We start from the raw sequence: 23746 nt of genomic DNA, 5'->3' as shown, positions 1-23746 counted from the left end.
ACTGCCTTCACACTTCTCTTGCTTTAAAACCCACAGTAAACGTTTTGCTCTGAGAGTAGGGGGTCAAATACCAAGTATAGTTTAGGTCAATAAGGCCTAAACTAATACTGTCTTATTACTCTTGAAGTCATCACTAGATCTGAACCAGCATTCACACCGCAGTTCTAAATCTAACTCCCCTCCCATCTAAAGATAGACTCCAGCTCTTTTTATAGAGGGCCGAGCTGCAGAATTGCATATTCTATTTCAGACGTCCTGGGCTCACATCATTGTTTGTTTTAGCAGACTAACCTTCCCCATGTATTTATAGGTGTCGAGGCCAGGAGAAAGACCACAGTAGCTCCATAAATAAGCTGCCCGGGCCTCCAGCGAGCCTCCCGACCAACAAAAAGCCCAGTCATTTCACAGTCCATTACCTGGAGCTGCCTCGCAGGGAGGCTGGCCTGGCCTCAGAAGCAAGGGAGGGTCGCACAGCTTTGAGGGTGAGTTGACCCGGTGGGAGGAAGGGAGATGTTTGGATTAATAATAAATATGGTGATCTGTTTTCTGTGACCGGAGCCTATGAAAATGCGATGGAAGTAAATGGAAAATAACCAACTGCGATGCGCCGCATCTCAGGCTGTTCAGCACTGTAGCTCACATCGTTTTCACTGTCATCCCTCATGTCTTTCATCCCCTTCCCTTTGCTTTCATGCACACAAGCTGCCACTCGCTCTTCTCTCTATCTGTCTGTCTTTCTCTGAACTTTTGGCCTCAGGATCCTGTTGGAACCTCACCCAGATGCCCCCTGGCTCTTAAAAATAGATGAACCAAAAACATCACACACTTGCACAGACACACAAAATCCACCCATGACGTCATACCTCAACAGAGTGTGTGTGTACTATGTGTGTGTCACTGCTTATCTCTGCCTCCACAGACGCTGTGCAGAAAGCCAGTCAGCAGAGGCCACAGCCAGCCCGCTCCACCGCCTCTCTGGCAGCCAGACCTCGCTGCGCTGAGGAAACTGCACCCTGCAACACAAACAACCCATCAGCCACGGCAGCGCTGCAGCTCTGACTGCTAATTCTGGTACCTCCCTGCAAGGTACAGCACTGCAACACCCACAAAGCTTTAGGAAATTGATGTCATCCCCGCCTCCTCCCGGCTTTAATATAGCTTTTCACAGTGATGAAATATTCAAAAGCATTGTTTCGCAGGGCCATTCGACAGTGGCATTTGTCCTAAATATTGCTGTGCTCATTTGCTGGGTGGCGACAGTGATGATTCCATAAAGCATATGAATGGAGAGAGTTGTCATGCGGATGTGGCTGAACACTGAAGGCTCATGATCTTAAATCAGAGGGGAGTGCTGCTGACTGGCACAGTGGGGGTTCCAGTGGAGCAACTACAACTGCTAATTTGTCTCAGAATGGCCCTTTACGATTTCAAGGGCACAATAACTGTTAGATGAAGAGATGTTTTTTATTTTCCGATTGTATCCTAGCTGCATGTAGTGTGTGTGGTAAGGTGAGATAGCAATATGAAAGCCATATCTTTGCCTGTTCTCGTAATGTCTTCAGGAATACCTGATTCAAATATACTAGCTTTCTGTGACTGCACAGTTAATATCATTGCCAGTGTAATACAGTCATGTATGGCAAAGAAGACTTATAATGAAAGTTTCCCAGTAGAAGGTCATCCATCATTTGCCTGTTGGGTAATAACCTCAGTCTTTGCTGTGCGTCCTATTAAAATAAATCGAACGTTCTGTGCACAAGGTTGTGATGTAACCAAGAAGATTGTTTAAAAGAGTCGAACAAAAGTCTGTACAAAGATTGACAAAAATGAGATTGTGTAGGTGCAGTTTCACCACATTGAGAGGGAGACCCCGAAGGATTCATGGGGGCCAGACTAGCTAATCCCGGAGCAAAGGAGTGACTTAAACATGGTCAATCCATTGGCCACCTGGTAGTAATGACAGAAAAAAAAAGATTGTGAGTTATATACATATAAAGAGAAAAGCCCAATAATGTTACAGTTACAGTAATGTTATTATTTTATGTAGTGTTGGACTACTTAAAAATTTAAGTAATTATATTACAGTTACTAATCCCAGGAATGATCCGTTACTTTGACATTTTGAGAGTTAGCTTGTTTGCTGTCTTACTGGTAATTTGATGAGGGGCTGATATCAATTTAATCTATGTGTGTTCAGTATATACACACTGGCCTACAACATGTTACAGTAGCTTGCTATAGCCAAAAAAGGAGAGATGTACCTTCCTGCTAATTCCAGAGTTGTCTTATTCACATGTTTTGTGTTCTTAGCTGGCTGGTCAGTCAGAAGTTTCATAGTTTGTCAGAGCTGGTGAGTGTGTGAGCAACGTGGTTTCACGGTGGGGACAGGCCTTCTGGTGTGCTACTGCAGACAGTTGCTAAGGCTAAGCTAACGCTGAGCTAGCTGTTGATGTTCAGTAAATACCTCCAAACTGGAAACTGGAAGCTTATATTCTGTCTTATTTTCTATTAAATACACAAGATGTAACGTGAGGAATTGAAGGCTTTGTTGGAAAGCTCCTTCACAAAGCTGAGCCAAGTGACAAATGTCATGTAATGAGTGGGCCTAATATAAGTAATTACCTCTGTTGCTGACTAATCAGTAAAGTCATAAAATTACTCTATCAGTGAGTAATATTTAGAATGAATAACTGATTACATTTTCACGTAACTTGTCCAATAGTGTTTGGCAGTGAAAGAAATAGTGATTATTCAGCCTACATCACCACGACATGCAGAAATAAACTGAGTAAGACACAGATTTCTGCCAAAATGTTCTGTCATTAGAGAACCCAGAGTCCTTGTAGTGCCTCTGGATGGTAATCTTGTGTAATCTTGATGTAATCTTATGTTAGACACGCCAGGTGATGTAGTAGAATATGATGTAAAATTAACCGCTATTTCAGATCAATTAATAATACTTATGTAGCGGTACATTAGATTTAACCTAGGAAAAGGAAATCTGAAGAGCAGACAAAAACATTCAGTATGACTAGCATGGCATTCAAAAAAGATGAAAATAATCAAAGTGGGAAGAGGGCCTACGCAGAGACGTCTTTTCATATTCTTTCAAATAAAAAGAAAATGAGATGAATGCTTTAGAACTAATGACTCTTTATACAAACATAGGAAGAAATTCAGACCCACACTGATCAGAAAGTACTTTCCTGGCTGAAATTATGTCTATAAACAGCACTGAATTCAGACATTAAAAATCTTCTCATGGCTGTATCTTTTCTTTGTGAACGTATAGATTTGACTGTATGAGGGAAAAGGCCTCAGAGTAGGTGGGGAGGTGATAGTTACTAACACATACACACACATATGGCTTCAGGAATGCCAATCCACCCCGCACTTTTCTTTATAGAGCGAAACAACAGTCATTAGAAGATGTAATGGATTAGCTACGGATAGAGTGAAGGGAGACAGAAAAGAGAGGGAAGAGGGGACAAACCAAGATCGAAATGATGGAGATTGGCAGATGGGTAAAATGGATTGGATAGACCGCTCTACGGATGAGAAGACAGGACGGAGAGCTGATGCCTACCGCTGCGGTGAGAGATAATGGAAACTGATTACAGAAAAAATCAACAAGGTTTCTCTCATTCCAGGAGCACTGCTTGAAAACGTGGCAGTAATATGATTGGCGAGGTCCCAGATCCTGGTTAAAACTGAATTTGGTCCCCAGCATCAACAAGTTCTAAATATAGAAAGAAAAAAAACACACGAGCAAGGTGACAGAGGATAAAAATGTAAACCAGAGACCTGACTGACAGGAATTGCAGTTGTTTTTAGGAGTTCTTTGTACTTCCGTGCCGCCTTCTCCTCAGAAACTGCTCCGCTGTTTACACCGTGCCTCCCTGGCTTATGTTCATCTGAGGGAGCAGAGGAGCTGCAGGAGACAAACAGGATGTCTGTGGGAGGACAAATGAGAGGGGGTAAATCTGACGAGGAAGTTTGTGTATGTGCCTGTGCCTGTGTGTGTGTGTGTGTGTGTGTGTGTGTATTAATCCCAGGAAGGACTTCCTCTGAGTCTGAGCTGCCTGGGAGTTCTGTGGGAGTTCCAGACGTTGACACGGGAAAAAGCAGAGGAAGAGAGAAAGAAGAAAAGAAAGAGGGCTAGGGAGAGAGAGGTACAAGAGAGTGAGAGGGATCAAGGGCAGTAGCACTATTGAATCCCACTTCTTAAACACACACACGCAGAGGAAAACCACCCACAGTGAGAGGTTGCGATAACAGAAACCTCTCTCTGGCGTCATTATGAGCTGATGATGATGATGAACATAGGCCCACCTCGATGACACACAGCCTGAACCCACTCAGACACTTTGGCTCAATCAAAGCTGTGCTCCAAACCTCTAACTGAACAAACACACCATCTGACCTGGACTGAACAGTGTGAGCAGTCACTGTTTGTTTTAATCTTCTGGGTGTGCCAGGAGGGTGGGGGTCGTGGCACAACAAGACACTTTGAGTTAGAAGATTTGAACACCAGATGTGTCAGCTTTACATAGTGTGAAGAGCAATGGTGAGCAGTTAGATTTTTTAAAAGCTATTTGATTGAGTAACACGCTTTATAAATTATTTATAATTTGCAATTAATGTCTTTATTAGTAGTTAATAAATCCTTTATTAATGCTTTATAGACCAATAACAAACCATTAATAAGGACAACTTTTGTTTATGTGTATCAATGATCTCCAGCCTTGGGATGAGGACCCCCCCAATGGTTTCCAAGGTAAACATAGAGCTAGTGGGTAAGAGAAGGGGTAGTGAGATGATTAACAAGATAGAAGAAAAATAAATAGAAAGAAATATATTTCTGCTACACATAGTTGTACAGTATTTTTTTTCCCCCAAATCCTTTTTTTCTTCCTTGCAGTTGAGTTTTGCCTCTTCAGGACCCTAAAAACTATAAACACGATACACTGTATTGTATTTCTGTAGCTTTAAAGTAGCATTTCACCCATTTTTCAAATGAATATAATTTTATTCATCATGAAGAGTAATATTAATAGTAATCTAATGTCTTCTATGGCTCTAGAGAGGCTTCCTCAAGTCTGAGAAAGTAACCCTGATGATGTCATCATCAAGCTCGACCCATACTAAGGACAAAAGTCAGAAAGTCAGGATATCTCAGCCTCCACTGCTTCAATTTTGATCGTTCTTGTTTTAATCTCTCTCTCTCATGTCTCCCAACTTTATGGAAGTGCAATACTAAAACACTTCAGTACACCTTTAAAATGAAACAATCCGGGAAGAGAAAATCTCACAGTTCATAGACATATGCAGCCTATGAAGAAAGTTTGTGAGTAGGCCCTGCTATGATATAAAGGCTCACGAGCCAAAAAGGTTGGGAACCATGATGTACGTCATAAATGTCCGTCTTGAATATTTATGTAAGCCTATAATAGCAGATAATGTTTAATGCAATTAAAAAGAGTGGGAAACCTTCGGAAAGTTTAAGTAAATTCATCCTTCCCTATATCCTTGAACTGGAACTGAATCTATGTATAATTTACCCAGATGTGTCATGCTGACCATATCACTTCCTAACCAGGAAGTTTTCAGAGGTTACGTAACTGGCAGAACCCACATCTTGTCCACTAATTAGACCGGGGAAAAGTCTGGCCGGTAAAATGCTGCGTAATATATATTCCAAACTCCCTTGTGAATCCTGCCTCTGTGTCAGGCAGAGCTCTGGATACCACACGCATACCCACTCCATCATATGTCTGCTTACTCATCATCACACCGCCACATCACAGAGGACTCATGCACAATACACTTGTCTGCCAGCCAAATGTTGAGAAACCACAGCAAGGAGACCAAAGAGACCAGAGAGGCCGACCTCCCCGCTATCCCAAACGATCCCCCCCCCCCCCCCCCCCCCCGCCCCACTTCTCACTCAACCTCCTGAGTCATAAACTATCACTGCCTCAGAAGTTCGGGTTCACAAACTAACCATCTCAGTCTCTAACCCCTGCTTGAAAGAACAGTGTTTCCACCATAAACGCATCTGTCAAGGCAAAGACAATGGTAAAGAAAAACACAAATTTAACACTTATACTTGGCATGCGGGGATGGGGGCGGGGGGCAGTGGGGGGGGACATTTGAAGCAGGAGAGCTGTGTGGTCGAGAGATGTCAACAACTATGACAAGGTTAATCAGTGCCCGCTACTTTCACTCCCAAACGTTTCAAGGCCTGCATGAACAAGATTTTAAAAAACCAATTATCTCTTTTGAATAAAGGGTGTTCGCCTATCAAGAGTGAGCCCACTTAAACAGGGTCAAATACAATTCGCTATCACGCCACTTTCAAACAACATATCAAATTGTTGTCACTTCCATTTACGACAGTAATGTGTACCTAGTAAATTGCACTACTGCCTTTGACTGCTGACAACAGCTAATTGTAAATGTCAGAGTTATTCATGCGTGTCTCACCATGGTACATGATTAAAAATCACCTATAGTTCTTTTCAAATGTGTGATAGAGAACATCTCATATAAAAGCTGTAAACATATATTTGAGTGGGAAGAATCTCTCATTAATTTGCCGGTGATGTATCGAAAGCAGACTGCAGCATGGGGACTGGTGAGGACTCCACAGTGAGACAATTAAGACAAAGTTGCTCTCTTGTGTATCATTCTTCTCACTTAGTGGAAAGTGTTAGCGTTGCTCCTGGCAAACGGACTCAAAGAAAGGAAACAAGATACACGTTTGTATTTCTGGATTTAGATTTTTTGATTTTTTATTGTCTCTGGTCATCCAATATCTTTACCCCCCCCCAGCAGCAAATCAGGAGTGTGTGTGTGTGTGTGTGTGTGTCCACATGTGAAAATGATTTGTTTTCTCCCATGACCATGATTACAGGTTGTCAGCCATGCTTTTACTAGAGCTGATGGCTAATTTCACTCTTTAACAAGGTTTAGAAGTGACGGCTAGATTGGCACACATGTGAACGCACACACACACACACACACACACACGCTTACACACACATGAAACATATACACGCGCGCACACTCTTGAGCACCCAAGGGTACCGCGTACACACATCTGCACACACACTGATAGACAAACAAATCAAGTGCCATGTCTTTTAGAGTGGACTAATCAACAAGGCCTACATGCTCTGTCACAACTCACACAAGAACATTATGGATAATTTGTGTCTATAACATTGCATGCAATTATTCCTGCATACATTCCTGTGCGCATGGCGTTTAATGAGCCAAGCTAATTAAATATGGAAATTAATGAGATACAAAGGAAATAGGGAAAAGCACAGTCCTGATGCATTTGAAGGAGCTGCTAAAAGCCTTTTATTACATTAGGGACTGGGAGGGAAACGTGCCTTCCTCTAAGGAGACTATTAACAAACACAGTGATTAGCCCAAGCCGAAACACCACAAACTATTAGATATGTTATTCTCAATACTGTGCATTAACATCAATCTACACATTCCAAACATGAAATATTAAAAAGTAAACTGCTGTAACTCCCTATGTTGCTCATTCATATATTCTTTCATTGGAGCTTTTTGATAATGAAGCTTGTTGTAGCTGGAAAATGTGTATGTGGCAGATTCATCGCCATTTGAGCAGTGAATCAAAAGCGTATGCAGTGTGAATTGCTATTGTACGCTCGCTCTTTCTCACGCGCTATACCCATCTGCGAGCCTTGCATGAGATGATGAGAGGCTCGCCCCCCACCCCCCCCCCTCAATCAAAGAGGCCTTTCACTGAGAGGCAAGTCATCACATCATGGTGAACGCAGTGTGTACCCCACTAAGGAAGCATTCTTGTGTGTGTATGTGTGTGTGTATGTGTGTGTGTGTGTGAGAGAGAGAAAGAGAGAGACTTTGCATCATGGGGAGAGCCCTCCAGATACACAGGGTCAGACACAGTTTACAGACGGGCCGACTCCATCCCAAAAAAGCACACACACGCCATGGGACACCAGCCGGGTCAGAGGGTGTATAATCTTGAAGCAAAAAGAGAGAGTGGGGAGGCGGGGGGTTACAGAAGGGGGAGAGGGCTAAAGTTCATCTGAAATCACCTCACCCCCTGGGGAAGTACCCGTTAGGCAGCCCCGAGGACACCCACAGGTGACCCACGCACACAGGTCACAGCAAACGAAGCATAACGCCTTCGCCTCTCGGGTCCTCACCTTCGATAAATTCCAAAGGCTTGTCCCTCTCTGCGAAAAACAAACTATCATCTGTTTAGCCTTTGACCCCTGTTCTTCCTGATGTCACCGTTGATGTCACTCCTTTTCTTTGCTCTTCTTTCAGTAATCTCTCCTTCTCGCCGCCTCACCCTGGAAAGAAGACCGACGAAGGAAAGAGGTGAGGAGGAGGAGGAGGAGGAGGAGGAGGAGGAGGTTGGAGGGGTTTAGCAAGTCGGCGCAGGCCTCTCCCATAGGCCTTACCTCATCCTTCTTTCCGTTCCCATCCCTCCCACCTCTTTTTTCTCTGTCTCTCTTTATTTATACTGTACTTTTTTTCCATCCCTATCCCTATCCTTTTCTAGTTTCTGCTGCTCTTTCCCTTGCAGCTGAAGTTCTGGCTGCATAGCTGATAACAGAGATGTAGTGGCATTTAAAAAAGAATAGTCCATCATCATCCAAAAACCAAACAAAAAAAAAAAAAAAAATCAATATCATACAGTACAGTCATTTTTGTTTTCTTTCCCCTCATTGACTCAAGTGGTTAATCTGAGTTCAGGTGGGTTTATCCTACACTACCGTACATTACTGGGTGACACTAATAATAGTGATAGTAATAGTAGAGCTGCTTGGATAGGTTTAGCTATAGTTTCACCCCTCCGAGGAGCTTCATTATCAGTCTTCAAAGAAAAGGTCAACAACAAACAAACAAAAAAAGCATCATTAGTCCCTTTTTCTTTGTGGCAGAAAAAAACATAATCATTAGTGTGTTTCTCTCTCTCTCTCTCTCTCTCTCTCTCTCTCTTTCTCTCTTTCACCATGCCTGCAAGACAGCTTTTCTTCTCAGCTGCTACTGTAAAAGGTATGTTAAACATCTCTCCCTGAATCTCACCAACACACACACACACATACTATGCACACGCTAACTGATTAAAACCATCACAAACTACTCACATTTGCATAGATAGCAAAAACAAGTGGTATGAAAGGAAAAGTTATTGCGGCTATAGCTTTCACCCTGACAAAACACAGAACGCTATATATGCTAATTAGCCATTTAATATGAATGTCTAATTAATGGAATGCAAATGAGACACTGCCATTATTGGACCTGTGTGATATGGGGATGGACGCGGTATTGAAAATCCTTGGGAAAACAGACATCCGATCCTGCCGCTCAACACACACAGGAAATCAATTTGGTTAATTGTCAAATATGCAAACATGTAAATTGAAGTCATGCATTGCCATGGCCGAGGCACCTCAACCATTGTCCCTGGAGCATGAATATGAGCGGGAGCACACACACACACGAGCAAACACACAAGCACACACTCCTCTTATCTCATCAGCCCTTTAATGTCGTTGGTATTCAGTGCTCTGTCCTCTGACACAATGCATGCCACTAATTACCAATTCCCTTGATAAGAGCAGTGCCCATAGAATACATGATGGAAGATGAAGGCTCTGCCTGCTAGGCCGCAGCTATTGAACATTCTGACTACACACCACTTTGAAAAATTGGCTTTCAATCAACATAGTGAGGACTGCTTAATTCTGCCACTGTTAGGAACCTGCGCTGTCTTCCCGCAATGGCCCTCTAAAACAGCTGCCATCCAGCCTACGCAGACAGCGAAATGTCAGAAGACAAATACCTGACAGTCTCCTTCATAAAGCGTGAGGGCAAAACATTTTCATTCTCCCCGCACAAGGATGCCTGGCTGCGCTCTGAACTGTATCACCTTGCAAAAGACCATAAAGCATTCATCAACAAGAGAAAGTCACCGCAACGTTGGCATTCTCCTCCACTCACTGTGACTAAGATGAAGATAAAATGCAGGAAGAGTAGACATCACACAAAAGATTTGTTTTCTTTCCCCCCCCTTTTTTTTTTGTAGTGAAAGTTAATTGAATTTGTATGTTAATGAGGGCTGTGCATAGCTAACGAGCTCAGTGTGCGACCCATTAACACATTGAATGATTGTTATGCCTGGAGCAAGAATCACCTATAGGAGCTCAAAACACAGAGACAAAGAGCCAATCTGAATACATTATGGATTCATGTTCATCTACATTACATACGTTATGCTGATATTTGTCCCTCAGTTCAATCATCAGGACCTGAGTTGGAAGATCTTTGTGGGCTGAGAGGAAGGAGGGAAAGGAAAGGAAAGGAAAGGAGGAGAGGAAAAGACAGGAAAGGAAAGGAAAGAGGACAAGTGGGCCAGAAAGGAGAGTGGTCATTCAGAAATCTGGAGAATGATTTGCTACTTACTCATTGGGTGTTTTAGCTCAATGACAACAAGTTCTCACCTTGTTGGAAATGAGGAACTGGTGTGATTCAGTCACCCCACTCATCACCATGACAATGTGTGAAGCACAGTGAGATCTCCCGGCTATCATTAGGATGAAAGCAACACTTCTTTAAATAGCCGCTCTCTGCAAGTATGAAGAAAAACAAATGCATTTCCATCTATGCGTAATCACAGCCACCTATTACCACCGCTTCCATAATGCATACCAGGACATCTAGTAGCAGAGTTGTTGTTTTGCCATCTAACATATTATCACGGTTGAGTGAAAAAAATCTACAGTCCAAAATTTTCTGAGGCTTGCAAACACAGCCTTGCATATTTGACATTCAACTAGTTGACATAAATTAGATGAGTTCTTTTTATAAGTCCAAGCATGCAGTCCTTCCACTTAAGTTCTAATACCTTGTCATAATCATAATAATAAAACAAAACAAACAACAAAAACAACTCATGATGATTTTTACAGCATGGCTCTAAGGATGTCAATTTCTGTCTTTGTTGGTCGGTCCACCACTTTGGCCCACACTGAACTATCTCAACAACTACTGGATGATGAAATTTTGTACAAATATTCATCATCCCAAGAGGATTAATTAATGAATCATGAGGTAGATATTTTTGTTTTTCAGTAAACTGTCTTAACAACTATTTGTTGAGCTGCAGTGAAATTTGCAGATATGCATGGTCCCCAGAGGATGAATCCTAACAATTTTGGTGATCCTCTTACTTTTGATTTAGTACTACTAGAAAATAAAAAGTTTCTTGGTCAGTCAAATATCTCAAAGTCTACTGGATGGATTATCCATGGATATCCATGGTCCCCAGAGGATGTGCCCTAAAGACTTTGGTGATCCCCTGACTTTTCCTCTAGTGCCACTATAGGGTTGACCTTTATGATTTTGAGTGAAATGTCTTAACAACAACTGGATGGATTGTAATAAAAATTTAGTTCAGACATTCATGTTCCTCTCAGGATGAAATAACTTTGCTGATCCCTAAACTTTTTGTCTAGCACCATCATCAGATCTAAATTATAATTTGTCCCGTACTATGTTTTATTCTTGCAGAACTTATGACATTTCTCATCAGCTTTAGCTGTACTTTGTGTTTGCTTTGTTGCTAGTGAGCAAATCCTAGCATGCTAACACGTCAAACTAAGATGGTGAACATGGTAAACATTATACTTGCTAACCGTCAGCACATTAGCATTATCATTGTGAGCCTGTTAGCATGCTCATGTTAACAGTTAGCTCTAAGCACGTCATGTTCAACAGTTAGATTAAATTTCTTCATGTTGAAAAGAAAAGTGTGTCTTTGCTCCTTTGGCCAAGGTCACTTCACTGAAGAGGGTAAACACAGCGGAAGTCATTTTTCATCAGTCTTTTCCTTGTTCCACCATCTGCCATCACAACAAATACTGAAAGCTGTACAATGGTTCCATTTGAAATCAAAGAGCAACACCTAGTACTGCTCTTTTGTGTGTAAACTATCTTCTTTTATGCTGGAAAGAAATGCAGTGTAGATGCCTTTGTAGACTGCCAATCATCTCTGCACAGATCTGAATTGTTTATAGGAATTATACTAATATCTTTAAATTAGAGTAATTCATCATATATTGTACTTAATAAGGCACTGCATAGCATCAGAACTGAGGATACAGTGTATTCATATTATAGTCATGTGTCAAAGATAAAGCGATAAAGTGTAGGCTATATACAGAAACATAATCTCTCTCTATCTCTCTATTCAATTTGCCCTCTTCATCTCTCTTGTGATGACTTGATTGGGATTTGACTCCTGCTATTGGATTGTTGCATAAGGCCACTGCAGCAGTTGGATTGCAAAGTGAATATGAGCCTCTTCATAGCTGCTGTACAGCAGATAATAAGGCTTCCTTTCTGAATAAGTCTAGACGTCTTTGCTCCCCTGGGGTCTTATTCATATCGCAGAGACATAGACAGGCTAATCACCATGGGCTTTCATAATGCACACACTCAAAGCACATCAAAAGGAATGGAGTACATGGAAAGTTCAGATCAACCTGGATGTATCATTCATTCCTCTCGCACTCCTCCCTCGCTGTCTCAGCTGTTATATAAATTTACTGTGCATCCACAAGCTCTGCCTACCTCCTTCCCAGCTCTCACTTCTCTGGCTTAATGGCCGAGTGTGTATGTATTGACACAACTCCTCAAAGCTACATAGCAGTGTGAGGGCAGTGGAGTCCAGCTGGGGGTCAGTTTAATGATAAGGTTAATGAGGGTGGCTGAGACTCAGGCATGCCTCCATGGGCTATTATAGGAAGGAGAGAAGAGGAGAGGAGAGAGGAGAGTTGGGGAAAAGGAAAGAAAATGATAGGATAGGAGGAGAGGAGGGTAAAGAAAAAGAAAGGCAAGGTAAGGAGAGGAGAGGAAATCGGAGTAGAGAAGAGGAAAGGAGATGAAATGCAAAGGAAAGGAAAATAGGAGAGGTGAGGAGAGAGAATAAAGGAGGAAAGGAAAGAAAAGAAAAGGAAGAAAAGGAGAGGGGGTTAAAAGAAACGAAAAGAAGGAAAGGAGAGGAAATGGAAGGAGACAACACAGAAGAAGAGGAAAGGAAAAAGGGATGAGGAGGAGAGGGAAGCTAAGGAAGAAGAAAAGAAAAGGAATGGAGAGGAGAAGAAATGAGAAGACTGGAAATGGAAGGAGAGCAAAGGAATGGAAAGAACAGGAAAGGAAAAGACAGAAGAGGAAAGGATAATGAAGAAGAGGAATGGAAAGAAAGACGGGGATGTTTAAGGAGAGGGAAGGAAAGAAAGAAGAGGGAAGGAAGGTGAAGAAAGAACACGGAAAAGTGAACGAAAATGAGAGGAAAGGAAATAAAGAGAAGAGGAACAGAAACACAGTGGACACAGTGGTTTATTCATTCATTTTCGATAAATATTCCCAGCAGTCATGCCTGACCGCTTTGTACTTGTGGTTCATTTTACTGGTTGGACAATAGAATGAACTCAGTGAGAACATGTGTCACTTAATCATCAGCACAGTTGCTGGTAAAACGGCAGTCATGCTTCCAGAAAGATGCTGGCATTCATATCCTCAAGCTGACCAACACATACACACACACACACACACACACACACACAAACATGCTCCTCACCATACAGAGCATATGCCCCTGCCCAGACAGCCCTGTAGGTGTAAATCCTCAACTGACAGACATATTGTAGGTGTCCGGGCAGAGATTAGCCCATTTCCTTCTATAGTCTGAAAAAAAAAAAAAATCCTGAATCAGCGTTAGAATACTGCTGATGCTCATCTCTAATAGCCTAATCTGCACTAAACTCTCCTTCTATGTATGGCCGTGTATGTGTGTGTGTGTGTGTGTGAGTCTAAACTGCCTCTTTGTGGAGATTAACCCCAAGGTGTCAGTGAGGAGCTGTGGATGTGCACCTCAGCTTTTAGCGAAAAGTACCTCAAAACAGCTTATGCTAAGGATCAGACCAATGGAATGCATTCAGTGATTTTCTGTTTTCCATTTATTCATGTCCGTTAGCTATTTAGCTGATGCACTTATCCGGTGTGACTTAAAATGTGCACAACTGTAGAATAAGCTTCAATTCCCTGATATCCAGAAAAGTTACAAGAAACTAAGAAGTGCAAAAAGTCATGCCATGAGTTCCTTGACGATATTCCGCTATCACGAAAAAAGCAAAGTTTTAGAAAAATAATTAAATAAGAGTCATTATAGCAAGAAAGAAAATGAAAATCAGATGTTTGGTTCTTCTTGTAAACATTTTGTGGCCGAGGAATTTGTAGAGTACACATCGACAACACAGGTATATTCAATCACAAAAAGAAGAAGAAAAGGATTAAAGATCTCCCATTTATTAAAATAAATGGTTAACAAATTCACTGAGTGTGACTGTCCTTCCTTGTTTGGGAGCCAAGATGACTCAAACTTGTCCATGACCACAAGAGAACAACAACACTTCTTCATTGACTGTCTTCTATCAATCCACTTTTGATTGTATTATTGGTTGAAGATCAATACCTTGAAATTTTAACTTTAAAATATCTTTTATTGTCTTTTAAAGGTGTGATAGTGATATTTTCTCAGTTTGTCCCTGGTGGTGGCAAGTACAGAAATATGACTCCTTTATCTGTAATTTACACCAATGATAAGGTTAATACTTCTCTGGCTGATTCAGTTGGGAATGCACCCACACATATAAACAAAGGTATGATAGTGTTCCTGACCATGAATCATCTATTTTTCTACAGTTTCATGTCTTTGTTGCTTGTCTTTTTCCTCCTTCCTGTTCTTTCACAATGACCCTGACTGTTTCCCCATTGCGACATGGACTGTGATACATTTCAACACAGCAATCTAGCCTTTTCCTCTTCATGCTAATTGGTCCAAAAGGGTCTAGATATTATTACAGGTCAAATCAAGGAAACATATTTATTGCTGATTGGCCCAGAGGGGGATTGCATCACATATGGGGGATGACAAGTTTTCTGTTGCCGCAATCATGTATCTGAGTCATTTACCTCAAGGAATTTAAAGCTTATTTGCATGTAACAACTGAAACCATGAAAACGGGCTCACAGTCAGAGTTAGAGGAATTACTCCAGGATGTCTATGAGATCTGAGATCTCACATAAATGTTTAGATAGACATGTTACTGTACATCACTGTTGTTATGCAAACACCTCTTAGCTCCAATTTAGTTGATTGTCACATTAGATTGTAATGTAAAGGATTACAATATGTGAAACCATTTCATCATCATTCCTGAAAAAGCCTATAGTGCATCATGGAGATGTTTTTTTACCAGTAGAGATAAAAAAGAGTCCTTAAGTCAAATGTAAATCTGAAGTCTCCTTACATTTAGTGTAAGAAAAGTTAATGATACTGCACCTATTATAGGTAAATAATTTTTGTAGGTCCACTGTTTAAGCTTCAAATCTCTCAGTGGGTGTTTCACAGGGCAGTGGTTGTGACTGACAGCTGGTTGCTAAGAAACGTGCTCTCAACCTCCTTGGTGACAGGAGAGCTACATACTGTATGACCTACGACCTATGAGCCGTTTGCCAACAAAAGACATTTGCTGAGTTGTTGTCAAGCTCCTCTATGAAGGAGGAGTCTAGCTAGCATTAGCTGTGTCTCCATCAAAAGTCCCTGCATTGTGTTGTCCTGTTACCACAGTGCTTACTTTAATCATGAACCCCTGATACAAAATATGACATGGAGCAGGCTAATGTAAAGAGTCAAAGAATAATGTAACAAGCTCTTACGTCAACCTCTCAGCTCAATAACTGCCCGTGTGGCCATTGTAGCTGAAGTGATATTAAGGACTGAATTATTTTTAGTGACAGTAGTGTCAGCACACAGATATTGACACCAATCAAAAATTGTCAATCAGTACCAAAAATTCACAAAAATTAATGCAATTTTAGGTTCTTCTCTTTTGTGATTTCAACTTGACCAAATAAGTACACAATAAACAAACAACAAGGAGTCATACACTGTTTTTTTTTTTCTTTTAGCCAAAATACATTTTAATTTAACCTGGACTTAAAAACCGGTGTATCAAACAGTTCCCTTCAAACAGTTTTGACCTTGAGAGCAGCTGCGAAAATCTTGTCAGAAAGAGGAAGCGAATAAGGAACTCTGCCCCATCCTTTCTTCAAACACTCGTGAATGTGTCCTTGAGCAAGGCACTTAACAGACCAATTACAGTGGGTGTGCGGCTCAGTGGCCAGACATTAAATGTACCAGGAAGCCGGGTGTGAATGTGTGAAACGCAGCATGGCTTGAAATTTTTTTTTTACATGTGTGCCCAAGTGTCCCGTTATATAAATTTGCTTGAAAAAACTTTGATCGGACCATTTGCCATGCTACCAAATGTGTGCACAAGCCTGACTGACCAGCCTTAATGCCCAGGCGCTCTGGATTACACACACCACTAGTCTGCTGGCTCCACAACCTAGTCGGGGCCTATTGAGGAGAGATAATTGAGTGTGTGTACATAGACCCATATACAGTGACACTTCATATGAGCAAACATAAAGGCTGATCAAACATGTGAACACAGCGATACAGAATGCTGATTGGCTTTCTATCTGTGATCTTCTGTGTGTGTGAAAGCTCTGCATACCGTGACGCTTTGTGCTTTGTACATGTTAATGGTACTCACTGATTGAATATCCTTTGATCGTTGGCAGGGATATGAGGTTGACGTGAAGTCAATTGACCCTCATACATCACACTGGGCATCTGTGCATGCAGGAAAGTACATGCAAACTAGTTAGACAGATTTTGTTTTTGATATGTAAGTGTGCACATACTAGCACAATTGTTTAATCTGGAGAGCATATTTATTTTACGAGCTGTTTCTCTATCAGTAGCCTCTGTCAGACCTACGCTGTCACATAAATATGAGGACAATTTTACATAGTCTCATGTTTGAATGAGCACCCGAGTGACTTTTGCATTAAAGTCACAAAGGTAATCTTACTAGGTCAGACCTAATAACATTTCAGTATCATTTTCAACAAGACTGAATTGAATGCTGTCAGATTAACATAACAGTTCACCTTATTGAGGGTGCAAAGTAACACATACTTGTACACAAAGGAAATAAAATCAGCTCAATAAACCACAAAACACGAATGAGTCATTTTTTAAGATGTTGAGGAGGTTCCTCTCATGTCAGATTAGACAGTAATAAATATTTTCCACTCACTGTGTGAGGCAAAAGCACTAAAAATAAATCTCCTTCCCATATTCTTAAATTTTCATTCATCGTAACTGCGTGGACTTTATTACTGGTAGACACTGGGAACTGGAGACAAGTGGTGACAAGTAGGCCAAAAAGGTTGGGAACCAGTGTTATACCCAGTAGATCATCTCCATAGGCCCATGTGTTGCAATACAATGAGACATAGGAAAAGAAGGTCAGGGTTAAATGAAAAATAGAGGAAAAAATCATATATCCTTCCTGGTTTGGAACCTCTGGGATTTCTGCTTGTCCACTACTGTCAGCGACAGGATATGACAACATAAACCTGTTGTGTGAAACTAATCCTGTCTCATCACACTGCTGCTGAGCAATAAGAGTTAGATGAGTGAGTTGGATAAATATTTATGGCTCTGTGACTGGGCTGATCCTGCTCACTGCCCACCAGCTGACAGGGGTCTGACAGTCCACTGTGGGAGGAAATGGAAGTAAAAATAATTAGTGTTCCCAGTCAAAAAAGTAAAAATAAGACTCTATAATGGGACCGATAAAGATATATTACATCCTTGGGGGTTACTTCGTCCTAGACTGGATCTGACAGAATCAACTTTAGCTGTTCAATAGTCTGAAAGGAGGAATTTAGTCTGACCCAGGCATCCAGAGGACTTGGAGTGGCTTCAAAACTGTCGGAGGGACAAAGCCAGAAACATAACAACACAGCATAACAGGCTAAACACAGGCGGAGAGATAGATGAGTTGAGAAGGAGAGAGAGAAGGAGGTGATGAATGGTGTTGTTTTTCTCTGTAAGGAGGATAACTGTATCCTCCTCTGGGAGCTGCGGAGCCGGAGAGCGTCGGTGAGCACCAGTCATGTGTCTCAGAGACAGCCAATGGAAATGTGGAGACTTGGTTCATACGTGAGTTTACTGGGTCAGAGTCAGAGCAGCGGAGGAGGCAACAGCCAATCGGAATGCGTAACAGCGTCTGGAGGATTAGCCAATGAGGTTGGAGTCTGGTGTCTGGTACCAGTTGATGTCTGACAGACTGTATCTAATTACCACAGCCCAGGCTCAGCATGGGTCTGTGTGTGTGCGTGTGTGTGTGTGTGTGTGTGTGTGGGTGTAACTGAGGAGAGAGGGAGTGAAAATTAGAATTAGAAAGGAGGAAGGTGGTTTGGAGGTTTTGGCAGAAGTTGAAAACAAGGCATCAGACGTGAAAATGAAATTGTGCCAAAAGACAGCGCAGATATAAATATACAAGCCCTGAATTTAGAATTGACTTACTAAATTAGCCATATTAGGTAGTGATACATCCCATTGCACTACATGCCCATTATTCAATAAACTAATTTCTGCTACAGTGTGTGAACAAAGGAAACATGTGTAATAGCTGGATGTGTGTGTGTTAAAGTGTGTAGATATCTATGTATTTTTCCATTTCCTGTATGAATGAATAGGCCCTGAAAAGAGAGTCCAGTTTCCCAGAGTGTAATGGTCTCTTATTGTCTCTAACACAATGTTCCTCTCACTACAGGCAGCTTCACCCCATTCAGCCACTCTATTACTGACTGGACAAGACAGAGACTGCCAGGTGTTAATGGGACACACACATACTGTACACACATATATGCATTCACACACAAACATGTGCTCAACCTCAGCCCCAGAGGTGAGTGGGGGTGACAGACAAGGGCAGCTGGTTGGTGGGTTTTTCCTGTTTTGACTGCTTCTGTCTGGGCAGAAATGCTGTACACACACACACACACACACCAACACTACTCAAGTAACAGACAATGGCGTCACGTGGAGGCTGCCATGGCCTGTTTTTCCCCTTACTGCTTACTTGCAATTTTTGATATGTGGCAATGTTGCTTAGCTGCAGAGGGAAACGATGTCTTGTTGCGATAAAAGAAGCTCACTTTACACGGATACTGGCTTAAAAGAATAGTTTGACGTTTTGGAAAATCGACTTTTTTGCCAAAAAAGACATATCCTTTTAACAACATATTCTTTTAACACATCACTTTTGGTACGGATTAAACAAACACGGTATGACATGTTCATTAGCCAGCATTGGATGTTCTGATTGGTGTATGAGTCTAGACTTCGGGCAGAGCCGTGCTAGCTGTTTCCTCGTTTTCCCTCTTTGTGCTAAGCTAAGCTAACGACTGCTGCCGTTAGCTTCATATTTAGACAGTGGTATAAATCTTCATGTCTAACTCTCTAGCAAAAAGTGAGTAAATGTATTTCCCAAAATGTTGAACCAGAGCTATAAACTTTATTAAAAGCTGAATTGATGCTACAAGACAGTCTTAACAATAAGTGAAAATTATAGGAGGCACAATTGGAAGGAGTGCCTTCAAACAAGAGAAAAAAACATGTGAGCATACATTTATGTGTATATGAGTGTGTTAATTTGTCTTCTTGTGTGTGTTCTGACATAGATCACTGACAGTGTACAGAAGTACCTCATCCTAACATGACATTACTCAATTTGTTGTAGTGAAGCGTAATTAAAAAAAGCTTTTCTTTTGCATATGCCGGCCAACATTGGCATCAACACGGCGGGGTTCAAATCCATCTGGCCGAAGACCTTTGTTTTAACTCATCTCCCCTTATTTGTCTCTGCCGTCCTCTCTCTAGGATCCCTCTCTTCATGAGTGAAAGCTTGGACCATTACACTAAGCAGTGAAAAAACCCTGATTGAGGATCAGTATTAGAAAGATGAAATAATAATCCTGTGTTATCCAGTCAGTAGAGAGCATCAGTACTGGTAGTGCTCCAACCCTGCGAAGGGCTGTTGTTGTTATTCTTTGATCAGACCAGCAGGAATAACAATCTATAATTCATAATGCTCAGTCTAGTCTGGGAACACTAGGCACTGCACCTTTAATTATAGATCAAACAGAACAGATTTAATATCAATCACTGAAGCATAGGCAGAAGTGAGCAAAGTAGGAGAAATGGAGGAATCTCTCGGGTGCTGCCTTCTAACCCTCTAATGAAAACAAAAAAGAAATACAGTACAGTTAATACTGTGGTGGTGGTGTGCAAACAGGAACTCAGGCTTAGCTTGGACACTGATTCACTGAGACTAGACTTTACAGGATACAGGGGTTTTGAAGGCTGACACTGATAGTTTGGGATCTGAAGCTGCCAATAGTCAGTACTTCATTCTACATTATTCAATGTTTTTCCATGAATGTGATTACAGGATAAGTAGAGACAGAATACCCCAAATAATCATACTCCTATTAGTACTGATACTACAATTACCTCTACTACTGCTGCTGCTGCTACAGTTACTGCTAGTACTGCTGCTACTACTACTGTAAACTACTACTACAATTAGCACTACTTTTACTTTCACTACTACTATTACTACTATTACTGCTACTATTACAATTTCCTTTATCACAAATATACTATAAAATAATGACAAATAGTACTGTTACGACTAATCGTGGTATTACCAGTACTACTATTGCTACTATAACTGCCGCTACTACTGCTACTCCCAGTATTACTACAATTATTACTAATACTACCACCTACTACCTCAACTATCACTATTACAACTTAGCAAATCTACTCCTCTACTACTATATCTACTACTACTGCTACTGCTACTACACTTACAGTTACTCTTACTACTAATGCTACTAATATAACTACTAAACTAATTCAAATACTACTACTTTTAATACTATTATAACTACTTTTCTTGCTTCCACTGCTAGTATTGCTCCTATTTCTACTACTACCATTACTACTAGTAGTGCTATTTAGTAGTACCTTTGCCTCTGCAATTACTATTACTATTAGTGCTAGAGGCAAAATTACCAGTACTGCTATTACCACTATTGCTAATACTACCACAGCTACTACTGCTACTATTGCTACTGACTCCTACTACTACTATTACTGCTGCTAATATTACTGCTATTACAACTACTGCTACTCCTACTGCTATTAGTTGTAGTAAAAGTATTGCAAGTGTTACTATTACCACTACTAGCCTCCTATTACCAACTACTTGTGCTACTGGTATTACTACTACATTGACTGCTACATGTGGTGGTGCTAGAGACTTTGTAGAATCCAAAAATGGTGTCATCACTTCATAAAAAGGACTTTTCAAATACTCAACCAGATCCAATATTTAATAAATAACATATATAATCTGTAATATTTACACATAATAAATGTAATGCAAACTTTCATTTCAAGCAACAGTATTGCTCTAACTCTAAATGAAGACATCAGTAAGGAAAGTAGCAAGGCAAAATGGCTTTAGTCCACTGAGTGGGAGAAATGTGCAGCTGAAGTGTACTGATTACACCGGGCCTGTTAGGGGCTTGCAGCTGTAGAAGCAATTGAACACCAACACACGCTCACACATGCACACGTACACACACACACACAAAAACCCCACCGCGTTTTCAACTTCCTGCCTTTTACTGTCTATTGTTATATTTAGTGACACAGCTCTTACAGACCACTTTCAACACTAAGGGTGCAATTAGAAATGGACCGACATTTTCTCACACTCGCACAACTTTGACACACACATATAGACACACACACACACACACACACACACACACACACACACACACACAGTAGAATTCCTGCAGCGCGAAGGGGCCCTTGCCTTCTACTCGGCACAGGAATGCAAGGAGGGAGAGAGAGAGAGAGCGATTGGGACTTTCCCCAGGATCTCAGAAAACGGAGGGAGAGAGGAAGCAGACAGTGGGAGCGACGGAGGACAGGAACAAATACAGGAGGAGGGAAAATGGATGGGTTGTCTTGTGTATGGGCTCATTTCTCTTTCCCACAGTGGAAATGACCCAGTTATTACTGCACACTGTGTGAAGGAGGCCGTACAGCATGATACACGAGAAGAAGATAAAAACCACGAGAAATGTATGAGAGAGATTGTATGACAACTTTCCTTAAACTGTACTGTGAAAGCAGGAGAACTTGTAGGAAGTTGTCTGGAGCTGCAGCTCTGTCTCACTCTCAATCTTTTCATCTCCCGTCTCTCTCTGTCTCCCTGTCTGTCTGTCTCTCTCTCTCTCTCTCTCTGTCAAGGTTAATGGTGTGTCTCCAGAGCTTACTGCAGTTGCCACTGGTGTTCCCATTGATCCCACACACCACCACCACCAACACTGTTCCCCATATGGCACTGCTGAGGGTGTGTGCGTGCGTGTGATAGGGATCAGTAGTCTTGATTGTGACTCAGTTTGTGGCGTGTATGTGTTTGAGAGAGTGTGTGTGTGTGTGGTCTTCTTGGTGAGCCAGCTGTTGACATTCAGGGTTGCATGTGTGTGTGTGTGTGTGTAACAGTAGAAGAAAAACCTCTCTGACATTAGCAAACTTGCCATGTCATCTCAATCCAGGGAGGCCTCATTGTGATAAAAGAACAAGAAGTCCTTTCACCCCAGTGTGTGTGTCCACAGTAGTGCATGAACATGTGTGTTTAATTGTGTGTCTTTTAATATGTGTGTGTGCATATTTGTGTCTCTATGCATGTGTGTATCCACTGTATGTATATAACCAGGTGCTTTTGAGTGTTTGTGTGTGTGTGTGTGTGTGCAGGTTTGTCTGCCTTTGTGTGCTTTTGCCTGCACGTCTGTATGAAGGTGCATGTGTGTGTGTGTGTGTGTGTGTGTGTGTGTGTGCTTTCAGTGAGGGTGGTCTCCACCTGTGGATTACACTGTATAGGCCTGTATGGAGTTGCAGAGGAGGACTCTTATTTCTCTCCAGAGCACACAGTTCCTCCACTGAAAAAAAAAAGACCAAACTCTGCAAGTATGTTTAAATTACAGCAGGTAAGATGTAAGCGAAAGAAATGGAGAAAGTGAAAAGGAAAGGAAAGCCCGTCATTCAGCACATACCAGAATATCTATTTTAATCCTGTTTGACAACTTTAACTGATTATAAATCAACTGGTTTACACAGGAATGTGCGGGTTAGCTAGGCCTATTATGAAAAGTGGATACTGTGTTCCAGGATGGTGTCCATTCATTTCAAATAAAGTTGATCATTCAGCGTATACTTCAAAATACTTTCTGGTTTTCTTCTACCCACAACATATGCTCATTAGTGTCTTTCCCTGGCCACACAAGCCTGCACCATGGACTTTACATTGAGCTCACGAATACACGAAAAAGACTTTACAAGACTTTGAGAAAGTTTTATACATACAGATTCAGAACAACAAGCATACTGTATATATCAATATGTAAGTCTCACCCCCTTAAACTAGCTTCTGTTCCACTAGCCTCAACCAAACTTTATCAAAGCTATAAAGCAAGCCTTTTAATTCAAATAGCTAGCTTATGACTTTCTTTCTTTATATGGTGAGTATCAGTGTTGGAAAAGGTATTTGAAAATTGTAATTAATTACTGATTGCAGATTACTCATTTTAAAAGTAATAGGGCTACATTACTTTACTTATCACTCTGCAGCAAAAGTACAAGTTGCTTTAC

The 23746-nt window shown here is 41.3% G+C and overlaps 1 long non-coding RNA gene across 1 annotated transcript; it reads left to right on the top strand.

Moving 5' to 3' along the window:
• Positions 1-1010: 1010 nt before the first annotated feature.
• On the top strand, positions 1011-23746 carry LOC122970270. The gene is made up of 4 exons (XR_006399181.1): positions 1011-1086; positions 8341-8394; positions 9048-9075; positions 22346-23746. It is a non-coding gene; the product is annotated as an uncharacterized LOC122970270 (long non-coding RNA).

This window comes from Thunnus albacares, chromosome 19, assembly GCF_914725855.1.
Source record: "Thunnus albacares chromosome 19, fThuAlb1.1, whole genome shotgun sequence".
Taxonomy (NCBI): domain Eukaryota; kingdom Metazoa; phylum Chordata; class Actinopteri; order Scombriformes; family Scombridae; genus Thunnus; species Thunnus albacares.
The sequence above is the reverse complement of the archived record's forward strand: the minus strand, read 5'-3'. Positions and strand labels throughout refer to the sequence as shown.